Here is a 19,298-nt window from a genome sequence, read left to right as displayed (position 1 = left end):
AGAAAGAGAGAAGGAAGCAGAAGAAATATTGACTAATGGCTGAAAATATTTCAAAACCACTGAAGCACAAACTCAGGAAGCTCAGAGAATACTTCGTAGAATCAATATCAAAACAAAACAAAACTACTGCTAGCGTATCTATTCAAACTTCAGAAAACCAAAGAGAAAGAGAATATCTTGAAAAAAGCTGGAGAAAAAAACCCCTTACCTATAGAGAAACAAGGATAAGAATTATAGTGGACTTCTCATAAGAAAATACGCAAGCAAGAAGAGAATGGAGTGAACTATTTAAAGTGTTGAAAATAAAACCCACCAATCTAGAATTCTATATCCAGTGAAATGATTCTTTGAAAAGTAAAGGAGAAACAAAGACTTTCACTTTCATCATCAGCAGATCTGCCCTGCAAGAACTGTTGATTAATGCTCTTCAGGGGGAAGGAGAATTATATAGGTCAGGAATATGGATCTATATAAAGAAAGGAAGAATATTAGAGAACAAATAAATGAGAGTAAAATAAAATATTTAAATTTTCTTGGTCTTAATTGATCTAAAAATAACCATTTAATGATAGTAATATTGAGTTGGGTGGTTATAGCGTATGGATAAGTGAAATAAGTGACAGCAATGTCATAAAAACTGAATGGGAGGAATTAGGAATATTCTGTTTTAAGATACCTGCATCACACGTGAAGTAGTACAGTGTTATTTCAAAGTAGGATTAGATTAGTCCAAAATGTATATTGGACTATAGTAACCACCAAAAACTTTAAGAGAGAAGTATAAGTGATATGCTAAGAGAAAAGATAAAAATGGAATCATATAAAATGCTTTATTAAAATAAGAGAAGGCAAAAGAAGAGGGCATGGGGGAAAAGCAAACAGAATAAATAGAAAATAGTTACAAACATGGTGGATATTAAACCCACTATATCAATAATCACTTTAATATAAATGGTCTAAATATTCCAATTAAAAGACAGACTCTCAGAATGGATAAAATGGCTGATTCTAGGATTATGGCAGGACATATATGAATCTGGAGCATCTTTTATTACCAGAAAGTAAGCAACTGCTCTAAAATACAAAACAACATACCCACAATGATGTAATATGTCAAAGGGACGCAGGAGCCAACTGAAGAGCTCCCCATGGCTAAAGCTGAAACCATTTCAGCAACAAAATAAAGTAGTATTGAATTATATCCTAAAGTATGAAGTAAACATCCATGAATGTATACCGATATAAGTAAGTGATTAAATAAATAAATAAATGGTGGAAAACAGACACGTTTCTCATGAAGAATTCCAAATAGTTTATATAGATACTCGGCGCTCAAGAATGTGGGACTTAACTCCCCACTCTCTAAGTGCAAGCTACTCAGTGACTTCCTTCCAAAGAGCACAGTATGGAAAGGGGGGAAAAAGAGTAACTTTACAGTGGAAAAATCTGACAAATGCCACCTCAAAATCAACAAAGTCACGATGATAGCATGTACCCTAGGTATGATGTGATAGAAATGCCAATTTTCCTCAGTGTTCTTTCTCCCCAAAACACATAATGCCAACCCAATCATGAAAGAACATCAGACATATTTCTTTTTTATTTTTTGTATAGATAATTATTTTAATGTATTTAGGATAATTCGTACCTTAGTATACAATTAAAAATAGCACACCATTAGATAATTCATATGTAATAGCTGTTGAATTTGCATTTTTTAAAAATTTTTTAATTTTAGTTTATTTACTTATTATTTTTATTTTATTTACTTTATTTACTTTTTTATACAGTAGGTTCTTATTAGTCATCAATTTTATACACATCAGTGTATACATGTCAATCCCAATCGCCCAATTCATCACACCACCATCCCCACCCCAGCCCCCACAGCTTTCCCCCCTTGGTGTCCATACGTTTGTTCTCTACATCTGTGTCTCAAATTCTGCCCTGCAAACCGGTTCATTCATGTACCATTTTTCTAGGTTCCACATACATGCGTTAATATACGATATTTGTTTTTCTCTTTCTGACTTACTTCACTCTGTATGACAGTCTCTAGATCCATCCACGTCTCAACAAATGACCCAATTTCGTGCCTTTTTATGGCTGAGTAATATTCCATTGTATATATGTACCACATCTTCTTTATCCATTGGTCTGTCGATGGGCATTTAGGAAGCTTCCATGACCTGGCTATTGTAAATAGTGCTGCAATGAACATTGGGGTGCATGTGTCTTTTTGAGTTATGGTTTTCTCTGGGTATATGCCCAGTAGTGAGATTGTTGGATCATATGGTAATTCTATTTTTAGATTTTTAAGGAACCTCCATACTGTTCTCCATAGTGGCTGTATCAATTGACATTCCCACCAACAGTGCAAGAGGGTTCCCTTTTCTCCACACCCTCTCCAGCATTTGTTCTTTGTAGATTTTCTGATGATGCCCATTCTAACTGGTGTGAGGTGATACCTCATTGTAGTTTTGATTTGCATTTCTCTAATAAATAGTGATGTTGAGCAGCTTTTAATGTGCTTCTTGGCCATCTGTATGTCTTCTTTGGAGAAATGTCTCTATAGGTCTTCTGCCCATTTTTGAATTGGGGTGTTTGTTTCTTTAATATTGAGCTGCATGAGCTGTTTGTATATTTTGGAGATTAATCCTTTGTTGATTCGTTTGCAAATATTTTCTCCCATTCTGAGGATTGTCTTTTCATCTTGTTTATGGTTTCCTTTGCTGTGCAAAAGCTTTTAAGTTTCATTAGGTCCTATTTGTTTATTTTTGTTTTTATTTCCATTACTCTAGGAGGTGGATCAAAAAAGATCTCGCTGTGATTTATGTTAAAGAGTGTTCGTCCTATGTTTTCCTCTAAGAGTTTTATAATGTCTGGTCTTACATTTAGGTCTCAAATCCACTTTGAGTTTATTTTTGTGTTTGGTGTTAGGGAGTGTTCTAATGTCATTCTTTTACATGTAACTGTCCAGTTTTCCCAGCACCACTTATTGAAGAGACTGTCTTTTCTCCATTGTATATCCTTGCCTTCTTTGTCATAGATTAGTTGACCATAGGTGCGTAGGTTTATCTCTGGGCTTTCTATCTTGTTCCATTGATCTATGTTTCTGTTTTTGTGCCAGTACCATATTGTCTTGATTACTGTAGCTTTGTAGTATAGTCTGAAGTCAGGGAGTCTGATTCCTCCAGCTCCGTTTTTTTCCCTCAAGACTGCTTTGGCTATTCGGGGTCTTTTGTGTCTCCATACAAATCGTAAGATTATTTGTTCTAGTTCTATAAAAAAATGCCATTGGTAATTTGATAGGGATTGCATTGAATCTGTAGATTGCTTTGGGTAGTATAGTCATTTTCACAATATTGATTCTTCCAATAAAAGAACATGGTATATCTCTCCATCTGTTGGTATCATCTTTAATTTCTTTCATCAGTGTCTTATAGTTTTCTGCCTACAGGTCTTTTGTCTCCCTAGGTAGGTTTATTGCTAGGTATTTTATTCTTTTTGTTGCAATGGTAAATGGGAGTGTTTCCTTAATTTCTCTTTCAGATTTTTCATCATTACTGTATAAGAGTGCAAGAGATTTCTGTGCATTAATTTTGTATCCTGCAACTCTACCAATTCATTGATTAGCTCTAGTAGTTTTCTGGTGGCATTTTTAGAATTCTCTATGTATAGTATCATGTCATCTGTGAACAGTGACAGTTTTACTTCTTCTTTTCCAATTTGTATTCCTTTTCTTTTTCTTCTCTGATTGCCGTGGCTAGGACTTCCAAAACTATGTTGAATAATAGTGGTGAGAGTGGACATCCTTGTCTTGTTCCTGATCTCAAGGAAATGCTTTCAGTTTTTCACCATTGAGAATGATGTTTGCTGTGGGTTTGTCATACATGGCCTTTATTATGTTGAGGTAGGTTCCCTCTATGCCCACTTTCTGGAGCGTTTTTATCATAAATGGGTGTTGAATTTTGTCAAAAGCTTTTTCTGCATCTATTGAGATAATGATCATATGGTTTTTATTCTTCAATTTGTTAATATGGTGTATCACATTGATTGATTTGCATATATTGAAGAATCCTTGCATCCCTGGGATAAATCCCACTTGATCATGGTGTATGATCCTTTTACTGTGTTGTTGGATTCTGTTTGCTAGTGTTTTGTTGAGGATTTTTGCATCTATATTCATCAGTGATATTGGTCTGTAATTTTCTTTTCTTGTAGTATCTTTGTCTGGTTTTGGTATCAGGGTGATGGTGGCCTCATAGAATGAGTTTGGGAGTGTTCCTTCCTCTGCAATTTTCTGGAAGAGTTTGAGAAGGATGGGTGTTAGCTCTTCTCTAAATGTTTGATAGAATTCACCTGTGAAGCCATCTGGTCCTGGACTTTTGTTTGTTGGAAGATTTTTAATCACAGTTCGAATTTCATTACTTGTGATTGGTCTGTTCCTATTTTCTATTTCTTCCTGGTTCAGTCTAGGAAGGTTATACCTTTCTAAGAATGTGTCCATTTCTTCCAGGTTGTCCATTTTATTGGCATAGAGTTGCTTGTAGTAGTCTTAGGATGCTTTGTATTTCGGCGGTGTCTGTTGTAACTTCTCCTTTTTCATTTATAATTTTATTGATTTGAGTCCTCTCCCTCTTTTTTCTTGATGAGTCTGCCTAATGGTTTATCAATTTTGTTTATCTTCTCAAAGAACCAGCTTTTAGTTTTATTGATCTTTGCTATTGTTTTCTTTGTTTCTATTTCATTTATTTCTGCTCTGATCTTTATGATTTCTTTCCTTCTGCTAACTTTGGGTTTTGTTTGTCCTTCTTTCTCTAGTTCCTTTAGGTGTAAGGTTAGATTGTTTATTTGAGATTTTTCTTGTTTCTTGAGGTAGGCTTGTATAACTATAAACTTCCCTCTTAGATTTGCTTTTGCTGCATCCCATAGGTTCTGGATCGTCGTGTTTTCATTGTCATTTGTCTCTAGGTATTTTTTGATTTCCTGTTTGATTTCTTCAGTGATCTCTTGGTTATTTAGTAACTTATTGTTTATCCTCCATGTGTTTGTGTTTTTTACGTTTTTTTCCCTGTAATTGATTTCTAATCTCCTAGTGTTGTGGTCAGAAAAGATGCTTGATATGATTTCAATTCTCTTAAATTTACTGAGGCTTGATTTGTGACCCAAGATGTGATCTATCCTGGAGAATGTTCCGTGCGCACTTGAGAAGAAAGTGTAATCTGCTGTTTTTGGATGGAATGTCCTATAAATATCAATTAAATCTATCTGGTCTATTGTGTCATTTAAAGCTTCTGTTTCCTTATTTATTTTCATTTTGGATGATCTGTCCATTGGTGTCAGTGAGGTGTTAAAGTCCCCCACTATTATTGTGTTACTGTCAATTTCCTCTTTTATAGCTGTTAGCAGTTGCCTTATGTATTGTGGTGCTCCTCTGTTGGGTGCATATATATTTATAATTGTTATATCTTCTTCTTGGATTGATCCCTTGATCATTATGTAGTGTCCTTCCCTGTCTCTTGTAACATTCTTTATTTTAAAGTCCATTTTATCTGATATGAGTACTGCTACCCCAGCTTTCTTTTGATTTCCATTTGCATGGAATATCTTTTTCCATCCCCTCACTTTCAGTCTATATGTGTCCCTAGGTCTGAAGTGGGTCTCTTGTAGACAGCATATATATGGGTCTTGTTTTTGTATCCATTCAGCAAGCCTGTGTCTTTTGGTTGGAGCATTTAATCCATTCACGTTTAAGGTAATTATCGATATGTATGTTCCTATGACCATTTTCTTAATTGTTTTCGGTTTGTTTTTGTAGATCCTTTTCTTCTCTTGTGTTTCCCACTTAGAGAAGTTCCTTTAGCATTTGTTGTAGAGCTGGTTTGGTGGTGCTGAATTCTCTTAGCTTTTGCTTGTCTGTAAAGCTTTTGATTTCTCCATGGAATCTGAATGAGATCCTTGCCGGATAGAGTAATCTTGGTTGTAGGTTCTTCCCTTTTATCACTTTAAGTATATCATGCCACTCCCTTCTGGCTTGTAGAGTTTCCGCTGAGAAATCATCTGTTAACCTTATGGGAGTTCCCTTGTATTTTATTTGTCGTTTTTCCCTTGCTGCTTTCAATAATTTTTCTTTGTCTTTAATTTTTGCCACTTTGATTACTATGTGTCTTGGCATGTTTCTCCTTGGGTTTATCCTGTATGGGACTCTCTGTGCTTCCTGGACTTGGGTGGCTATTTCCTTTCCCATGTTAGGGAAGTGTTCGACTATAATCTCTTCAAATATTTTCTCTGGTCCTTTCTCTCTCTCTTCTCCTTCTGGGACCCCTATAATGTGAATGTTGTTGCGTTTAATGTTGTCCCAGAGGTCTCTTAGGCTGTCTTCATGTCTTTTCATTCTTTTTCTTTATTCTCTTCCGCAGCAGTGAATTCCACCATTCTGTCTTCCAGGTTACTTATCCGTTCTTCTGCCTCAGTTATTCTGCTATTGATTCCTTCTAGTGTAGTTTTCATTTCAGTTATTGTATGTTCATCTCTGTTTGTTTGTTCTTTAATTCTTCTAGATCTTTGTTAAACATTTCTTGCATCTTCTTGATCTTTGCCTCCATTCTTTTTCCGAGGTCCTGGATCATCTTCACTATCATTATTCCGAATTCTTTTTCTGGAAGGTTGCCTATCTCCACTTCATTTGGTTGTTTTTCTGGGGTTTTATCTTGTTCCTTCATGTGGTACATAGCCCTCTGCCTTTTTATCTTGTCTATCTTTTTGTGAATGTGGTTTTTGTTCCATAAGCTGCAGGATTGTAGTTCTTCTTGCTTCTGCTGTCTGCCCTCTGTTGGATGAGGCTATGTAAGAGGCTTGTGTAAGTTTCCTGATGGGAGGGACTGGTGGTGGGTAGAGGTGACTGTTGCTCTGGTGGGCAGAGCTCAGTAAAACTTAATGCGCTTGTCTGCTGATGGGTGGGGATGGGTTCCCTCCTTGTTGGTTGTTTGGCCTGAGGCAACCCAATACTGGAGCCTACCTGGGCTCCTTGGTGGGGCCAATGACAGACTCCGGGAGGGCTCACGCCAAGTAGCACCCCCCAGAACCTCCGCCACCAGTGTCCCCATCCCCACGGCGAGCCACAGCCACCCCCCGCCTCCGCAGGAGACCCTCCAGCACCAGCAGGTGGGTCTGGCTCAGTCTCCCCTGGGTCCCGATGTGCACACTACTTTGTGTGTGCCCTCCAAGAGTGGAGTCTCCGTTTCCCCCAGTCCTGTCGAAGTTCTGCAATCAAATCCCACTGGCCTTCAAAGTCTGATTCTCTAGAAATTCCTCCTCCCGTTGCCGGACCCCCAGGTTGGGAAGCCTGACGTGGGGCTCACAACCTTCAGTCCAGTGGGTGGACTTCTGTGGTATAAGTGTTCTCCAGTCTGTGAGTCACCCTCCCAGCAGTGATGGGATTTGATTTTACTGTGATTGCGCCCCTCCTACCGTCTCATTGTGGCTTCTCCTTTGTCTTTGGATGTGGGGTACCCTTTGTGGTGAGCTCCAGTGTCCTCCTGTCGATGAGTGTCCAGCAGCTAGCCGTGACTCTGGCATTCTCACAAGAGGGAATGAGAGCACGTCCTTCTACTCTGCCATCCTGGTTCCTTATCCTCCATTCTGCCTATGTTGAATGATACCTTATTGTTCAGAGTTGTGACAGAATTCTACTTGTAAAGGGCCTTGCTCTAGTTCCAAAGGGAAGGACACTTTATTCTTCTATCTGTAACGTTATGCTCACATCCGACAAGAATTAAGAGAAATGGCACCACTTAGCCTCTTGAACTGCTAGTGTTGGAGGGTCTCCTGCAGAGGCGGGGTGGCTGTGGCCCACCGTGGGGACCAGGACACCGGCAGCAGAAGTTCTAGGAAGTACTCACCGGTGCGAGCCCTCCCAGAGTCCGCCATCAACCCCAACAAAGAGCCCAGGTAGTCTCCAGTCCAGACATATTTCTATTGAGAAACATTCTACAAAATACTTGAGCGATACCCAAAACCATTAAGCTCATCAAAAACAAGGGCAATCTGGGAGTCTGTCACAGTCAAGAGGAGCCTAGAGACACATGATCACTAAATGTAATGTGATATCCTGGATGGAATCTTAGAACAGAGAAAAAAAAGACATTTAAGTTAAAACTGAAGAAATCTGATTAATGTATGATCTCAGGGAATAAAAAGGTAATATATAATTAGTTTAAAGTTATAGAAAACACTGAAAGTATGAAGAGGAACAAAGAAATTTCCTACAAATAAACATTTTGGTGTATTTCTTTCCACTCTTACTTGTATGAATATGTATATATCTAAATGCATACCATGAGAGGTATCTTTTCCCTGAAATAATGTCAGGTGAATGTCAGATAAATTAAATGAATATATACATGGAATCATAGTTTTTAAAAAGTTGCATATGCTGCTTTTCACTTATCATAATACTTCCCCCATGTTAATTAGGTATTCCTAAAGAGGTGATTTTAAGTTCTCCAGGGTACTTGACTGATCATACTTTGTTTGATCAGACTACTTTCTTTTGCTTGCTTGTCCTGTGTGTGTTTCAGGTGAGCAGCTCACTGTGCCAGGCTGCACGTCCTACGCACATAGGCTTACCTCCTAGGCGCCATGTGGATCATGCTAAATGATGACTCTGCAGTCCATGAGATCTGGGTTCTAATCTCCACTGCTTAACTGTTCTGTGTTCTTAGACAAGCCCCTAACTTTTCTGAGTGGCAATAATCTCCTTCACAGAGTTGTTTTAAGAATGAGACAATGAGCTGGGGAGTTCTCATTGCAGTATCCCGTGTGTAGAAGGTGCTCAATTAATGAGGGTTCTTTCACCCACTTCTTACTTTTGACTGAAAAGGCCTCTGCTATTTCCCAGGTAGCCTAGCTTCAATAGATTCCTGGTACCTGGGCGTATGCATCCTCAACATAATAGTTGCTTGGGATGTCACTGGGAAGGTGCTAAGTGAAAACAGTTATTAACTATGTGTCAGTCACCATGCTAAGCCCTCAATAGTCAATAAATATTAAATATACCCCGCAACTGTCCAAGGTATCATTATACCTTGCCTAAGATAACATTACTCCTGTGTTAGTCTGCTCAGGCTGCCATAACAAGATACCATAGACTGGGTGTCTTAAGTAACGGACACTTATTTTCTTACAGTTCTGGAGGTTGGAAGTCCAAGATCAAGGTGCTGGTAGGGTTGAGTTCTAGAGATGCCTGTCTTCCTGGGTTGCAGATGACCATCATCCCTCTGTGTCCTCACATGGCCTTTCCTCTTTGTGTGTGTGAAGAGAGAGAGAGAGATCTCCAACACATCTTCCTTTTCTCATAATGACACCGGTCCTGTCAGATTAGGGCCATACTCTTATGACCTCATTTAACCTTCATTTTCTCCTAAAAGGTTCTATCTCTAAATACAGTCACATTGGGGGTTAGGTCTTGAACATATGAATCTTGGGGAACACAATTTAGTCCATAATAGCTCCTAAGTGGCAGAGTCAGGATCTAAACACAATTTCATGTACAATTTTAAAGCCACATCTGTCAACTGGCATTGCTTATAATGAGAAGGAAAACAAGCCATTGGTCAACATCATGGGTTGTCATTATCATCCTCATCATCATTATTTAAAACTTATGGACTGCTCTGTATCTGCAGCCATCATTCTTTTCAAAGTTTCTTTCTTTTCTTTGGGCTGTGATTAGGTCCCTTTCCTGAAATGATGTCAAATGAATGTCAGAAGGAGCTAATGAATTGTGACAACAGACTGAAAGGGGCTGCCTGATAGTGGGAGGGTTTTGTCAGCTCCAGCTGTGCACATCTCTCCTAATAGTACCAAACTTTTGCTCCCAGGAACTTCCATGCAGTCTGTTAGGATCCAGGAATTCAATCTTGTGAGTGGTTGGGGTCATTTTGGGGCTGTTCTGAAGACTAAAGTTTATTTCTTCTTATCCTTTTATAGTCTTTGGTCACTCTATGTCTCTGTTTGTTCTTCCCTTGGTTTTACATCACAATTCCCTCCCTGTGTTTTTTGGTATCAGGTGCAATTTGTGGTCTTGTTTGAAGCCACCAGCTCACTTCACAGATGGCAAATTGCAGTTGAGAGTAATGGGCCTACTCTGTTCAGCCCAGAGAGTGTATTAGTGGCTGATAGCCTATAACTGCTGAACATTAGACATCATTCACACTGCTCCAAGGTCATCTGTAGGGGCACCTCTCCCTCCTCTTTCTCACTCTCCTCCATTCCTCTCTCTGCCTCCATCAGATATGAATTACACGAAAGTTGTGAGGCCATTAGGAGTTAGTTCTGGGACTATGGAACGATGAGTCTTTGTTACCAATCTGGCTCAGTTTTGCTCCAACTAACTGGGAAGACTGACTGAGCACTTGAACGAAAACTCAATGAAACAGTAAAGCCAGATTTAGCTGCTAAGAAGACATGGGTCATCCCTTACAGGAAGTACTGGCCCCATGCTCTAGGAAGCATCATTTCAAATAGAAAATCAGAAATCAAGCAGCTGGTGGAGTGTGTTCATGGGCCATTTGAAATATTAGTTACTATACGTACAACAGGGTGCTGGCAATTCTGATGCTACACTCCAGGCTTAATCTTAATTAAATGAAGCAAAGTATGTGAATGTGCCGAGCTTAATACCTGTAAATGTAATGGTATAAATGTTGCCTGCCTCCCTTCCTTCTTCCTTCCTCCCTCCCTCCCTTCTTTCCTTCCTTCTTTCCTTCCTTCCTTCCTCACTCTCTCTTTTTCCTTCCTTCTTTTTCTTCTTCCTTCTCACTTCCCTTGCTTCCTGAGCCATTCATATTCACTAGAGAACACTGAGTAGCTGAGAAGAGACTTCATCATAGTCTGAGCTATATTTGATATGTGATTGGGCATTTTCAAATATGTCTTTTTCCTTGGTTTTAGAGCTTTGACATACCTTCTCAGGAAACATTGAGAATCTTTTTGGACATATTTTGAAATTTTATTTAAGACAGCCATAGTATGACAACTTTCAAACTATAGGAATGCCTAGGCCCAGCTTTATGAAAGGTTGCATTCCCTTTCATGTCTAAGACTGAGAGGTTTTTGTCAGAGTTGAAGAGAAAGGATGAAGATAGAATAAGGAAACTTATGAATCCAAAGCTAGAGGTCTTTCTCAGCGATGGGCAAGGGGTCCCTGGGTGGGAAACTTGTTTACCTAGATTTTGAGAACTATTAGAAAAAGGAGGAAAGGAGAATCCAGTAATTATCAAAATTAATAAGCAGGTCAAATGGCAGCTAACCTTGGGATCATGAATTATTGGAGCTCAACAAGACACATGGAAATCATCTAGTTCAGAGATTGAAATAAATTTATCTCATTTGTTCTCATTCGCTCTGGGTAGGGGCAAAATTGATAAAGGCAACACTGAGCTTGTTTAAAACTCAGGTTTTCTGGCTCCTGGTCTAGAGTTTTTTGTTTTGTTTTTTTTAGAAATACCCCACATGGACTCTGTTGAGATGCCACTCTTTGCCTACAGTCCCAAACTGTTCCAAACATTTTCATTCACCTTCTCACCTCCCCAGAGCCAGTATCCTATATTTAATGATAGATTTTGAGGGGGCTGGTTAAATAGTACTTTTCTTTCCCACCTGAATATTAAGCCAACTGAGAGATAAGACGAAATAAGAGGCAAATGGAGACCACTATCAATTTGATAATAATAGAGCTGATATTGAAGAATGAGGTTTAGGTGTGAGGCAACATGGACCTTTCTAATATTGAATCCCTGTCCCTACTCTGGAACTCTCATCAAGCAAGTCTGTACCTCTAAGGAAGAGCAAGGAAATTGGAAAAGAAGCCAAGAAAATTTAGGGAAAATCATTTTCATGGAAACCAGAGGATTGAGGAATAATTATCCCCCTGCATACCTCCTCTCCCTTCCCAGCACATAAGATAACAATCAAACCCCAAGTCAGAATATATTGTCTGATAATAGAATGTGATATTTAAAACCTGGCTAAACCTTATAAATTCAAAGTAGCTGCTGTGGTTTTCTTTTAACATTTCCTAATCCTTATACACATCCTAGAGCAAAATCTTTTCCTTATAAAATGGCAATAAATTAATATGATAAATTTAGTGTGTGCTACTGATCAAGTTGGAGATGACCAAGAGAGAAATACATGGTTATCGAGGGCTTACACTCCCTTTGAATAACTTTAACAAAATAATAGCTTTCGGGAAATGCTATCTCTGCCTTTAGTTGTCTGTCTCAAAGACTCATCATAATATATTATGGATGGCTTCAGTTGGAGTTAGCAATATATTTGACCCTTAGATAGCAGTGGCCTGGATTCAAAGTTTAATATTTCTGTCTTATGTTCTTTAGACATTATATTTCTTTATTAGAGTCACTGATGGAAAACTCTAGTACCTTTCATCATAGAATACCTTGTCTTACTTTTCCTTTGGTTGATTTGTAGCATCTGCTTTTTCGTTCTCAGTTTTTGATGCTAATCACTGGAGACATTTCCAAACACTAAGATGGAAAGATGAATGTCACAGGATACTGAGAGCTGCTCACAAAGAGAACCTGGGAGAAGATCTCCCAACGCAAACATCTCCAAATTAGGCTGGAGCTCAGAGGGGCAAGGTGTGGGAAGGAAGTTTTTATTTCTAAAAATAGGATTTGTCCAGAATGTCCATTTAAGAGGTGAGTGGAATAGTGTGCTATCCATACCACCTCCTAAGGCTCTGTTAATCACATTGATATTTGTATTTATTAAGTTATATTAAGTTAATAAAGTATTAAGCATTTTTTATGTTATGTCAGCATATAAAAGAGCCATAGAAAAAGAGCTACAGAAAAGGAAGACTTCACATCAATAACAAAATGATGATAATTTTGTATCAGGTCAGAGGAAAGAGCAGTGGAATGACAAGGCATTTGGTAAGATCTTGTTTGAGCAGAGGAGGGAGTGTGCACAGAGAGGAACCACATCATACATCTAAGGGACATCTGTCTTCACAAATGTCAATGTTGGAGTTTAAAGCCCAGTTGCTGCCATGAATTCCTTAGTCCCTGAGTTTCACGATCTTCTCAACAGCTTGTTCCTAAACTTCGCCAGTTGCTGCTGTGGATGTCTCACTTTCAGGCTCTGCCTAAACTCAGTGGAACCCCCCTCCCAAAGTGGATGGTAGATCCAGAGCTCAGGGGCTCAGCTTCTTTACCCATTTTGCTTATTCCATTCTGCCTTGCTTTCCATTCCCAACAATCAGCTTCCTGCATGAGGAAAGCTACCTCATGATGTAGCAGCTTGTTGTTTTTCTTTTTCTTATTCTGCAACAGCTAAGTCATTGGACTTGCCTAGGACTTCAGGTCACTCATGCCTGAGGCAATCACTTGCCCCTTCATTTCTCTCAGGGATTGAGATGTTACTGTTGAAAGACAGTTTTTCCGTCTAGTCCTCTATTATCTGGTGAACTTGAGGCCTCTCATGAACCTGCGCTTACTTGCCATTTCTCCTCATTGTGATTCTCCAACCACTTTCTTAAGAATTCATCTGTTGGCCATTGACTCACACATCTTGGCTTTATGTGTCTCTGGAGGCAATACAGTCACAGATCAAGTTTTCCAGAGCGTACTCTAGTTTGGAGACTTGTGTGCAAGAAGTTTACTAGAGAAGCCCTTGTTGGGGCCTGAAGGAAGCAGGATCAGACACAGTTAAATTGTGGTCCATTCTCAACAAAGGCCTCAGCTCATTCCACAGAAGCTCTGATGCTGGGAGTGCTCTTCAGAGTTCCGCTGAAAGGAGGCAATGGGACCAAGGCTTTATATGTTTGCATTTTTTGGTCATTGGACTGAGGCTGTCCCCAGGGAGGATGTATGATCTTGGGGAGGAGGCTCTCTTCAGATGACAGACTCTCCTGATTGCTGTCAGCTGACAACACTGAGCAGCTGGAGAATGAGTCCTGAAGGGAGGTCCAGTAGAGCACAGTGCAGACTGAAGGCCTGAGATTAGATGAGGGAGGCCCATTGCACATATTTTAAGCACTTTTCTTAGGTTATCTCATTCCGTACTTGCAATGATCCTGTAAAGTAGGTATCATTATTATTATTTTAATTTAATTTTATTGTAATAAGAACACTCAACATGAGATCTACCCTCCTGACAAATTTTTAAGTGTACATTTTTGTTGACTATAGGTACAGTGTTGCACAACAGATCTCTCTAGAGCTTATTCATTTTGCTTAACTGAAAATTTATGCTCATTGATTAATAACTCCCCATTTCCCACTCCCCCCAAGCCCCTGACACCCATCGTTCATCATTCCACTCTTTAATCTGTGAATTTGACTATTTTAGATACTTCATATAAGTGGAATCATGCAGTATTTGTCTTTCTGTGACTGGCTTATTTCACTTAGCATAACATTTTCAAGGTTCATCCATGCCATACTATTATTATCTCTATTTTGCTAACAAGAAAACTTAGGGAGGTTATACTATATGAGGGAATTCTGAGTCTGTGGCCCTTTTCCTGTGAGGATCTTTGGGGACTCAGGGGTTTCTGTAAAGTTCATAAAACACTTGGGGACTCTACAAAATAATGTGTGTATGGTTCATGACCACCAAAAGATTAACCTCACACTAGAGGACCTCAAAGATCTCACCTAGCTTGGAAATTCAAAATCTGGTGGCCTGTTTTTTTTTCCTATTGTAGGATTGCAGTCTACAATATATTCTATACCACACTTTAAAAAAAACTGCTAATATCTAAGTACAAATTGAAAGCATGGGGTCTCAGTGTTTGTCATACTTTCTTGCCTTTATACAGAGAGAATAAACTATGAATCATCATTAATTGATGTCACATGATCTATGGGCAGTGGCCAAGTTGGAAGGATCTAGGAGTCTTCTAATGTTTTGAAACCTAACTAATGAAAGTCAGGAATTTCTTCTCCTATAGATAGAACATGAATGTTTTAGGGACCCCAGCTTGTGTTTTGGTGAGACCTACAGCTGTCTGCCTCCTTCCTCCTTCTCTCTTTCTTTCTTCTCCCTTTCTTTCTTCCTTTCCTTCCTCCCTTCTTCCCTTCCTCCCTCTCTTTCCCTTCCTTTCTTCCTTTCTTCCTTCCTTCCTCTCTCTCTTTCTTTCTTCCTCTCTCCTGTCCTTTCTTTCTTTCTGTCTGTCTTTCTTTCTCTTTCTTTCTTTCTTTCTTTCTTTCTCTCTCTCTCTCTTTCTTTCTTTCTTTCTTTCTTTCTTTCTTTCTTTCTTTCTTTCTTTCTTTCTTTCTTTCTTTCTTTCCTTTCTTTTCTTTCTCTCTTCCTTTTCTCCTCCCTTCCTTCCTCCCTGCCTTTCTCCCTCCCTCCCTCTCTCTTTCTGTCTTTCTTAGACCTCAACTTGCTTTAGCAGTAAGCTGCCTGGAATTGATAGAGACATTTAAACAGTAACAAGGTATGCAAAGAAATTGAAAGAAATTGCCTCCTGACACTGCCTGTCAGCTGAATATGGCAGGTAACCATGTAAAACTCCCTCTATTTACAAAAGAGGGTAGGGGAGGGTCATTATCTTGCTCATTAAGGTTTTGCCTGATCAGCTTTAATTTACTTGAAGTTGGAGCAAGTCTGTTTCATTTGTCTGTGTAAGTTCTTCTAGTACAGCAGAGAGCAGAAAGAGGAGGCCAGGGTCCAATCACAGAGTTGGCTGGCTTTACAGGGCCTGGCACTAAGGGTCCTGTGCTTGGTTTCATACTCCTCTGTTGACATCTTATAATTCTTAATGATATTTGAATAAAGAACCTCACATTTTCAGTTCACACTAAGCCCTGCAAATTATGTAGCTGTTTTAGTAACCCTGAATCATTCATTCACCCTAGATTCAGAGTTTTTTGCATGTAGTGTCAAACCCTAGAGATATCACTCTGTCCTTGAAAATAGGATAGTTTTTTTTTCTTCCTGCTTTACTGAGATATAATTAACATATAATGTGCAAGTTTAGGGTGCACAGTGTGATGATTTGATACACATATGTATTGTGGAATGTTTACAACAGCAAGATTATTTGTACATTCTTCATCTCTCATAGTTACCTTTGTTGTTGTTGTGGTGGTGGTGAGAACATTTAATATCTACTCTCATAGCAACTTTCAAGTATACAATATAGTATTGTTATGTGTAGTCACCATGCTGTACATTACATCCCCAAAACTTATTCATTCCTCTTATAACTGGAAGTTTATACCCTTTAATCAATATTTCCTCATTTTCTCCACTTCTCAGGCCCTGGCCACCACCATTTTACTCTCTTTTTATGAGTTTGGCTTTTTTAGATTCCACACGTAAGTGAGATCATATGGTATTTGTCTTTGTCTGAATAATTTCACTAAGCATAATGTCCTCAAGGTCCATCCATGTTGTGCCAAGTGGCAGGATTTCCTACTTTTTCATGGCTGAGTAATTTTCCATTGTATATATACGACATTTGCAATATCCATTCATCCATTGATGGACGCTTAGTTTCCATTTCTTGGCTATTGTTAATAATGCTGCAATAAACATGAGAGTGCAGATACCTCATTGAGATTTTCTTTGGACATATACCCAGCAGTGGGATTGCTGGATCATATGGTATTTCTATTTTTAATTTTTTGAGGAACTTCCATACTGTTTTCCATAGCGTCTATGCCAAGTTACATTTCTACTAACAGTGCACAAGGATTCCCTTTTCTCCATGGCCTCTCCAGCATTTTTTTATCTTTTGTCTTTTCAGTAATAGCTGTTCTAACAGGTGGGAGGTGATATCTCATTGTGGTTTTGATTTGTATTTCCCTGATGATTAGTGATGTTGAACATTTTTTCATGTGCTTGTTGGCTATTTGTATGACTTCTTTGGAAAATGTCTATTCAGCTTGTTTGCTTATTTTGTAAATTAGATTATTGTATGTGTATGTTTTGCTATTGAGTTGTATGAGTTCCTTATATATTTTGGATATTAACCTCTTGTTAGATAGATGGTTTGGAAATGTTTTCTCCCATTCCATGGGTTACCTTTTCATTTTGTTGACTGTTTTTTTTTTTTGCAGTGTATAAATTTTAAAATTTGATATATTCCCACTTGTTTATTTTTACTTTTGTTACTTGTGCTCTTGGTGTCATATCCAAAAAATCATTGCCAAGACTGATGTCAAGGAGCTTTTCCCCTTACGTTTTCTTCCAGTAGTTTAAAGGTTTCAGGTCTTACATTTATTATTTAATCCATTTCTGCTTAATTTTTGTGTGTAGGTGTAAGCTAGGGATCCAATTTCATTCTTTTCCATGCGAGTATTCAATTTTTCCAACATCATTTATTAGAGGATCAATTCTTTCCCAACTGAGTGTTCATGACTCCTTTGTCAAACATTAGTTGACCATATATGTGTGGGTTTATTTCTGTGCTCTCAATTTTACTCCATTGGTCTATATGTATGGTTTTATGCCAGTACCATACTGGTATAATGTAGTAATATAGTTTTTATTACTATAGCTTTGTAATGTAGTTTGAAATCAGAAAATGTGGTGCCTACAGCTTTGTTCTTTCAAAAGATTGCTTTGGCAAAATCCCACTGGATCATGGTGAATGATCCTTTTAATGTGCTGTTGAATTGGTTTGCTAATATTTTGTTGAGGATTTTTGCATCTGTATTCATCAGGGATATTGACCTGTAGTTTTGTTTTTTGTAGTATCCTTATCTGGCTTTGGTATCAGGGTAATGCTGCCCTCATAAATATGTTTGGAAGTGTTTCCTCCTCCTCTTTAATTTTTTGGGAAGAGTTTGAGAAGGATTGGCATTAATTCTTCCTTAAATGTTTGGTATAATTCACCAGTGAAACCATATGGTCCTGGGCTTTTCTTTGTTGGGAGGTTTTTGATTACTGATTCGATCTCCTTACTTGTTATTGGTCTCTTCAGATTTTCTATTTCTTTGTGTTTCAGTCTTGATAGGTTGTATGTTTCTAGGAATTTATCCATTTCCTCTAGGTTGTACAATTTTTTTTTGGTATCATTGCTCATGGTAGTCTGTTATAAACCTTTGTATTTCTTTGTTATCAGTTTCAATGTCTTCTCTTTCATTTGTAATTTTATTTATTTGAGTCCTTTCTCTTTTTTTCCTGATAAGTCACTGGGAACTGTGATTGCTCCCACTCTGTGGCTGATACTGGTTGCTCTTGCCCTTTTTCCTTATTCCTAACCATCTCTATACATCTCAGCTTTGCTGATCTCTGGGTGGGATGAAACTAAAGTGGGTTCTTGTGCAGTGCCCCAAAAGGCCAAGGAAGCTAGTCTCATACCCCTTTCTCCCTTTCCTATGAGGGGAGCTCTTTCTAGTTGGGGAGTTTCCTCTTGGCACTGAGCAGTGCCAGCCTGGGGGATGAGGTGATGCAGGTAAAATGAAGCTGTTCTTTCTTCAGTTTTTGTGCAGTTATGCTAAGGCTTTTTGTTCCACTGTGTTGCAGAAGTTTATTAAATGGGATCCTGAGCTCTCTCAGATCTGGTCGTGTTTGTAGATAGCTGTCATATGGTTGATCTTTGGGGGGGTATGGAAGCTGGAGTCTCCTACCCCCCTGTCTTGGTGACATCACTCTTGAAAATATGTTATTGATTTCCAATTGCTGTGTGGGAGATGGCAAGGAAAAAGATGCTAGGATTTGACTGGAATCTACATGGCAAAAACAACCTGAAGGAAAATTGTGGGTAAAGGTAAGAAAGGACCCTAATATCTGTTGAGCTTCTACTATGTACCTGCATTTTATAACTATTATGTCATTTAATCATCACAATATTCTCTAAGGCAGGTGTTTTACAGATGAGGGTCAATGAGGCTAAGTAGCTTACCTAAGATCACATAACTGATAAATGACAGAGCCTGGAATTGATCTTAGATCACTCTGGTCTCAATGTGGGCAAATACATTATTTTCTGAATATAGCTAATTATTTAATAAGTCTATTTAGGACTGGGTTTAAGAGGGGTGAAATGATTGGATGAAAAAGTTTTGTAGAGAACTGAGGAAAGGGCATGATTTTAGAATATCAATTTTGAGAGAGAGCTGAAGAGGTCAGACCTGGAACTAAAAACTAGATGTGACAATATGTTAAACTAAAAGTGTTACACAAATGCTGAGTTACAGAGGACACCATATTCAAAGTGAAGCGCAAATTACAGGTGTACTTTTAAAAGATTTAACCAAAACTGATTATAAAACTCTTGGACCATTTACCCACATTAGAATTTATAAAAC

Source organism: Eubalaena glacialis, chromosome 10, assembly GCF_028564815.1.
Source record: "Eubalaena glacialis isolate mEubGla1 chromosome 10, mEubGla1.1.hap2.+ XY, whole genome shotgun sequence".
Lineage (NCBI taxonomy): Eukaryota > Metazoa > Chordata > Mammalia > Artiodactyla > Balaenidae > Eubalaena > Eubalaena glacialis.
Note: the sequence above shows the minus strand (reverse complement) of the source record.